The following is an 8,145-nucleotide window of genomic DNA, read 5'->3' as shown; positions in this document are numbered from 1 at the left end:
TGCCAAATTTGGAGGAGGGGTTAAAGTCTTTAAATACAGGGGCCAGACGTTAGACGTCCTCTTGGCCGTTTTGCATCGGATCAGGAGCTGCGTGGAGACGGTTGTACTCTGCCTTTCTGCTTTTGGTTTTATTGGGCCTATTCTGTATTTGCTCCCACTCATCCTTTTCCTGTTAATTTGGTTTCCCATATCCCTTCCCCTGTCCCTTCCCACCTTCTCTCTAAATTATCCTCACTGTTACTCATTTAGGCTTTCTTTTCTAATTAAAATAAACTAAAATAAAATAATAATAGTAATAAGAACAGTCTATTGCCAAGGCTAGTGGGTGGGTTCCCCCCCCCCCGGCCTCCCGGGCCTGGCCTTCGGGCTCAGGCATCGGGGCTTTCACCCGAATTTCAGGTCCTCCGCCGCCGGCTGCTCGCGGCCGTTAAGGCCCCGGCTTTGAGGAATCCATTCCCCTCCCCCCTTTTTTCCCCCCGGTCGCGCTCGGCCGGGGTTCGCACCTCAAGGGACGACGGTGGGGGGCTCGTCTGAGCCGCTCAGGCCTAGTGGAGGTCCCGCTGGGTTGAGTCCCTTCCCCCCTTCCTTCCCTTTAAATTTGTCTGCCCCCCCTTACCTTTTCGCGGCTTCCAGGTGCCGCGGTTGGACGGTGTCTTTTCCCGGCCTTCTGCTGGGACGCGGCAGCGTCCGCCGAGTGGGGGGGGTGCCCTCTTTGGCCTCGGGGGGTGCGGAAGGCGCCGTATACTCATTTATTCGCTCCAGCAGGCCGCTCGGCGCAAGAGGCTTGGGAGAGCGAGCGGCCTGTTTTTTGCGGGCGGTTGGTTTCCGACGGCGGCAGCGCCGCTGTGCCGGTGCTGCGGCGCTGGGGGCCAGGCCTTCTTAGTTGCCCGGCTCCCCCTTTCCCCCCTCTCATTAAATTAGTGGGGCCGCTTCCCCGCGGTCGTGAGCGGCGGCCTGCATCCGCGCCCGACATCTTCCTCGCGGTGCTGCCTGTCCTCCGGTCGGGCCTTCCCCCCCTGGTGGCCAGGCGAGGCTATTGCAGCCTGCGCATTTGCCTGAAGCTCCCTCTGGTGGCTTAGTGCAGCGCTGCACCTGTCTGTGGGTGAATTTGGGGCTGTTGAGCGCCCTCTGCTGGCCGAAGGAGAAATTGCATCCATTCAATTTTCCTGTCCAACGTTTATTGGAATGAGCAAATAAATAGAGAAATAATTATATAATTAAATAAATAATTTAAAAAATAAAATAAATAAATAAAATAAAATAAAATAAAATAAATAAATACTTTAGATGATAGATAGATAGATAGATAGATAGATAGATAGATAGATAGATAGTATAGACTGTGATTGTTGGAGATTAGTGGTACTGCATTGTTTGCTTATCTCCTAGCATTTTGGAGTATCCTTTGACTTCGGTAACTCTTGATTCCGTACCCAGCAGTGACGCCGAGCTGCGTCAATTGTTAATTCTTATTTGATTCTAATTAGCAGATATGGCTCCTAAGAAAGTTGCCGCTCGTCCTGGCCCGGCCTCTGGTGCGAAACGGCCTATTAGAGGTCCTTCTCAGGCACTTCGCTTTCCCGCCCCGAGTCAACCGGTGGGACGTGTACAATCTTTGGTGGAAAGCATGGTCGACAATCCAGTAGCCTTATCTCGCTTCACAGCTGAAATGGATGGTCTCCTTCAACACTGTTCTGCTCAGCCTTCCACATCGGGAAGGCGTCCTCGTCCAGTGGTGGCATCGTCCCCAGCGTCACCGTCATCTACTGAAGATGAGAGAGATGGCTCATCGAGGGGTTTGATGACTGATTCCCAGCTAGCCCGGTCCCGAGACTTACCTGCTGTCCGTGGACGGTCACGGAGACCACGTTCTTCCTCTGGGAGGGCTGCGGGAAGGCAAAACAATTTTGCAGCTTCTACCCGCCGGGGGGTGCGCACCCAACTTCCGGATGAGGTGGCATCGGGTTCCGGTCTCTCACTTGTTGTTTCTCCTCAAGCAGCTCCAGGTACTTCACAGCTCAGCCCGGATTCTGAGTCTTCCATTGAGGACAGTTTGCCAGTCCCAGCCAGGAAGTCTTCTGGTGGAAAACGTCGTCGCAGAAGGTCTTCCCGGAAACACGCCAAGCGGAGGAGGGGCGAATCATCTTCCTCTTATTCCGGTACGTCATCTTCCAGTTCTGATGATGAGACTGGCGCTTCAAGGGAACTCTATTGGGGCTTTGGAGAATCGGCTTCGGGGCTGCCTCGGTGGGCTTGGGATCGGAGGGCCAACACGCACCGGGCAAGATATGGGGTTGTTCAAGAGTGCAGGGATGGCGTGTTGGTACCTGACATTAAAGTCTCTACCAACTCCGCCAGAGACATCATCCCAGGTGCGCACTTGTCAACAAAACTGCGCTCTAGGATACTGAACGGCCGTTATGTGGACATTTTCAAATTGGCCCCTCCTTCGGAGGACCATGAGAAGGGGACTTCCTCAAAAAAACGCCAGGGCGCCACGGTTACAGACAGGACTTTCGAGCATTGGCTCGATTGTTTCCAGGTCTTCGCTGGAGTAGTGGTGGCGGCTTACCCACGGAGATCACTTCATTTGATAGTTTACTTATCTATTGTTCGCTCTGCGTTCACCAAAGCTGGTGAAAAAGCTGCGATAAAATATGATGAGAACTTCAGGCGCCGCGCCGCCAGGATCCCCTCAGCTCGATGGGATCGTAAGGATCTCGATGTGTGGACTACCCACGTAGCTCCACTTATCGATAAGAAGGTGCCTGAGCAACAAAAGTCGAAGACTATGGCGTTTAGGCCTAGCCGTCGCCTACCATGTTGGGATTTTAATAAGGGTTCCTGTCAGCGTCAAGGGTGCAAGTACGCACACATATGTGAGAAATGCAATGGTTCGTATTCGGCTTCCTCTTGTTTTGGCTATCGGCGGCCCTTTCGTGGAGGAAAGGGGGGCTCTCAGCAACCCCCCCAAACAAAACACCCCTCTCCCTTCTACGTCAGGCACAGGAAAATGAGGTTTTGACTTCCATGGTGCATACCCCTGTTCATTTGCCAGCTTTGCAACATTGGTTGCAATCTTATCCTAACAGGGATGCTGCAGGTTATTTGAGTGATGGGTTTTCTGTTGGTTTTCGGATTCCAGTGGCCATGCCTCCCGTGGCACGGAATCCTGCTAACCAAAAATCAGTTCGTGAGCTTCCGGATGTCGCCCGCAAGAAAATTGCAAAAGAGCTGGCCATGCATCGGATGGCTGGTCCTTTTGGTGCCCCTCCCTTTCATAATTTGCACATATCCCCTTTGGGTATCGTGCCTAAGAAGGTGCCAGGTGAATTTCGTTTAATTCATAATTTGTCACATCCCAGGGGTACCTCGGTCAATGATGTTATCCCTACGGAGCTTTGCTCCGTAAGGTATGCATCTCTTGATCAGGCGATCAAGATGATTCGGAAGTTTGGCCGTGCTGCCCTATTGGCAAAATGTGATATTGAGTCGGCATTTTGCCTTCTCCCGATTCATCCGGATGATTTTTGGCTACTGGGTTTCCAATTTGAGAAAAAATTCTATTTTGACAAGGCCATGCCGATGGGCTGTTCAATAGCGTGTGCTGCTTTCAAATCCTTTAGCACCTTTTTGGAATGGGCCCTCAAATTCAAAACAGGGCTGGGTGGGGTCATACATTATCTCGATGATTTTTTACTGGCCTCGGCTCATGACACTGGCAATTGCTTGGTGTTGTTACAAGCCTTTTCTGACCTTACGCAGGAGCTGGGGGTTCCGCTTGCAGCGGAAAAAATGGAGGGCCCATCAACTCAGCTTACTTATTTGGGTATCCTACTGGATACGGTTGCCCAGACTTCTAGCTTGCCAGGTGATAAGCTAGTAGCCTTGAAGAAGGTCATAGAGGAACTGCTCCCTTTGAGGAAAGTATCCCTGAAACAAATCCAATCTTTGTTAGGGCACCTGAATTTCGCGTGTAGAGTGGTGGCGCCGGGGCGCCCCTTCTGTTCACGCCTGGCTCGTCTCACTGTGGGGCTGAGGGCCCCACATCATCGAGTGCGTCTTTCCAGTGAGGTGAGGGCCGATCTTTCCATGTGGTTGGAATTCCTGGAGGAATTCAATGGGGTGTCATTATGGCAAGACACGTTGAACTTGCATAATGACTTTCAGGTTCAATCGGATGCGGCAGGTTCCCTGGGTTTTGGACTTTACTGGAAGGGGCGATGGTGCGCCAAGCAGTGGCCGCCTGCATGGCAGGGAGGAGAGATTACGCGGGACCTAACATTTCTCGAGTTTTTTCCCATTGCAGTGGCGGTGCATTTGTGGGTCGAGGAATTCAGGAACCGTCGTGTCTGCTTCTGGACCGATAACCAGGCGGTGGTGTCTGTGCTGGCAAAGCTGTCGTCACGTTCACCCAGGGTGTCGGCCTTATTGCGGGCCTTTGTGTTGCATTGTTTACGTTATAATATAGTGTTTTCTGCACGTTTTATTCCCGGGGTGTCTAACGAAATTGCTGATGCTCTGTCCCGTTTTCAGATGGAGCGGTTCAGACTCCTGGTTCCAGAGGCAAGGATACGTCCGGAATATTTCCCGGATCATCTCTGGAACCTTGGCAGCAATTAGTTTTGCAGGGAGTAGCGGCATCTGTTTCCCCTTCTACCCTTAGTTCTTACACTAAAGCTTGGTCTGATTTTTTGGTATTTATGCGGCAGGCAGCTGGCAATTTAAAATGCGTCCCCCCCACCTCTTCACAGGTGTTAAGTTATTTGGCGCATTTATTTCAGTTGGGGCGTGCAGCCAAGACGATTAGGATTCAAGCTGCTGCTATAGCATTTTTCTGTAAAACATTTTATGATAAAGACCCTTGTGGGAAGTTTATCGTGCGCAAGGCCCTAGAAGGCTGGGGCAGACTTCGTCCTCCTCAGCCAGCGTCACGGCACCCAATTTCTTTTGAATTGCTGAGCAGGATGCGCAAAAGGCTACGGGTGGTGTGCTGGTCGGGCTATGAGGCTCGCCTTTTTTCGGCTGCCTTTTCTATTGCCTTCTTCGGAGCTTTGAGAGTGGGTGAGCTGGTGTTGGAAGAGCACAGTGATGGTCGCTCTAGAGGCCTTTTGCTCCGGGATGTGCAGTTAGCCCCTGCAGAGCTGAGAATCTCAGTCAGGAATTCAAAGACAGATCAGAAGGGTAGGGGTGCTGTCATTCGTCTTCCTGCTACTGGGGAGGCGGGCCCTTGCCCTGTAAAGGATGTCGGCAAGTATTTAGCGGTGCGCCCCGCAGGCGATGGGCCTCTACTCAAGCATGAAAATGGGTTGCCCCTAACAAGACGCCAGTTCGCACAAGTGATGCGTAAAGCGATTGTGGCTTGTGATGGCATGGCCGATGGTTTTGCCCCTCATTCCTTCAGGATTGGGGCTGCAACGACGGCTGCTCACTGGGGTTTGTCGGCCGATAGAATAAAGGATTTGGGTCACTGGAAGTCGAATGCGTTTCAAGGTTACGTGCGCTAATAATTTTGGTTCCTTACATTGTTTTGCTTTATTTACCTCAGGTCTAGCGGCCGTCCGTATCTGGTTGGTGGGGCACAGTATCGTCCATTGGGCTGGTGTCGCAGCAAGGCAGTCCGGTCTGGGTCCAGGCCTCGGCCTCCCTCCGCATGTGCAGCTGTCGTGGTTGGCCAGACGGGGAATGCGCTGGTCAGAGCTCCTGCCGCGGATCCGAAGGCAGTTGCTCTTGGAAGGGCCACCTACGGCTATAGTGGTGCAGCTGGGCGAGAACGACTTGGTATCCATGGACTGTCTTTCACTTCGTGCTGCAATTTTGGGCGACTTGGAAACGCTGCAGGCATGGGTGCCGACAGCAAAAATATTTTGGTCCAAGCTGCTGCACCGACGCATTTGGATGGGCAGTCGCTGCCCGGTAGCCACAGAGAGGGCCAGAAAACGTATTAATAAAGCAGTGGCAAAAAAGGTTGTTGATTTGGGTGGAGACGTAATTTCCCATCCTTTGATTTGTTTTCAGGCTGTGTCCCTTTTCAGAGATGATGGTGTACATCTTTCGGCCTCAGGGAATGAGGCTTGGCTGGGTGCAGTGGTGGCCAAGCTGAGAGCTTGGTTGGGGTTGTGAGTGGTTTGGCGGTGAGCTGTGGGCTCCTTGGCGGTTAGGCATTGGTTAAATTGGTGCTTGGAGGGGTAAGTGCCTACCCCTCCAAATGATGCGATGGGAATTCCGTTAAAGGAATCCAGGGGCTTGCCATTCTTTCGTCCTTGTTCATGGAGATGGACTTGGGCCGTGCAAGCCCCACAGGAACATGAGGGTGAGTAGTGGGAGATTGATGCCCGACTTCACTTTCTCACCCAATACTTGTTTCCCACACTGGCTTCCGTTGGTGTCCGCAATGCCAGCTCTGTCCCTGAGGGCATGGACAGATAGTCATAACCAATGCCTAAGCAACCACTCACATTTTTTTGTATTTAAATAAAGTTGTGGCCAAAATTATGCCAAAAACCTAAACAAAATTTGATGTGTGAAGTGTGAATTTTTTTGGGGTGGCAATTGTGGGACTCAACACGCAAAGCGTGTTCTCCCTAACAGAGAGCACGTGTTGCGGTTGGGGTAACAAGCCACCTTGCCATGACTAGGCAGATTTGTGAGAGACCCAAGCCTCCTAAGGGGTTAAGATTGGGTTGCTAGGGCAGTTTGAATTGTTGCCAAATTTGGAGGAGGGGTTAAAGTCTTTAAATACAGGGGCCAGACGTTAGACGTCCTCTTGGCCGTTTTGCATCGGATCACCCGCCCTCCCTCCCCTTAATGGGGTGGTTCTACGGTTCGCTTGACCTTGCTATGCCTGTCATGGGGTCGTCCGCCTTGGTGCGGGGGCCTGGTAGGAATTTTGCCATCTGGCTGATTGGCTGGTGCCATTTGGTTTTCGCCTACTGCGTAGCAAATCGTCACAACTTGTAAGGTTGGCGGTTAGGCATTGGTTAAATTGGTGCTTGGAGGGGTAAGTGCCTACCCCTCCAAATGATGCGATGGGAATTCCGTTAAAGGAATCCAGGGGCTTGCCATTCTTTCGTCCTTGTTCATGGAGATGGACTTGGGCCGTGCAAGCCCCACAGGGACATGAGGGTGAGTAGTGGGAGATTGATGCCCGACTTCACTTTCTCACCCAATACTTGTTTCCCACACTGGCTTCCGTTGGTGTCCGGAATGCCAGCTCTGTCCCTGAGGGCATGGACAGATAGTCATAACCAATGCCTAAGCAACCACTCACATTTTTTGTATTTAAATAAAGTTGTGGCCAAAATTATGCCAAAAACCTAAACAAAATTTGATGTGTGAAGTGTGAATTTTTTGGGGGTGGCAATTGTGGGACTCAACACGCAAATAAACTTTTTTTTAAACTTGCTTGCCAAATGTGTGGTCTATTTCTATGCAAAGAGATGAACTTTGGGAGCAACTTAGAAGCAGATGTTTTAAAGGTCTAATGGCCTGTATCACCTTGCTTTACTTTGCTGCATGTTTTGTGATTTAAATCTCTGCTCGGGTTCTCTCATCAAACAGTACTTGCCCAAAATCTGGATCTTGACATCCAGGAATTCTGTTTTTTTCCCCCTTTAACCATAAAACCACCACCACCACCAGTTGTTGCATTAGTTGATATCTATCTCATTTGCCTTTGTCTCAGTAGAACAGCATTGCCTATGGGGTGGTGGGTAGGGAGAAGGAGCACTCACTTCACTAGATAAATAACTGGGTTGTTATACACCAGTTCTCCTTTAATACTAATGTTAAAATTTGAACTGGAGTTGTGGGCCTTCTTTCTTACATAGATATAATTATGTTATATTAATCGTGTATGAAACTCCAATATCATCTACTGAATCAACACTGACTTCTTGACTACACATACACACATATACTGTATATATATATATATATATATATATATATATATATATATACACACAGTGGTACCTCGGGTTACATACGCTTCAGGTTACAGACTCTGCTAACCCAGAAATAGTGCTTCAGGTTAAGAACTTTGCTTCAGGATGAGAACAGAAATCGTGCTCCGGCGGTGCGGCAGCAGCAGGAGGCCCCTTTAGCTAAAGTGGTGCTTCAGGTTAAGAACAGTTTCAGGTTAAG

The sequence above is a fragment of the Podarcis bocagei genome (assembly GCF_964188305.1).
Source record: "Podarcis bocagei genome assembly, chromosome: 13".
Lineage (NCBI taxonomy): Eukaryota > Metazoa > Chordata > Lepidosauria > Squamata > Lacertidae > Podarcis > Podarcis bocagei.
This window is presented reverse-complemented; position numbering follows the sequence as displayed.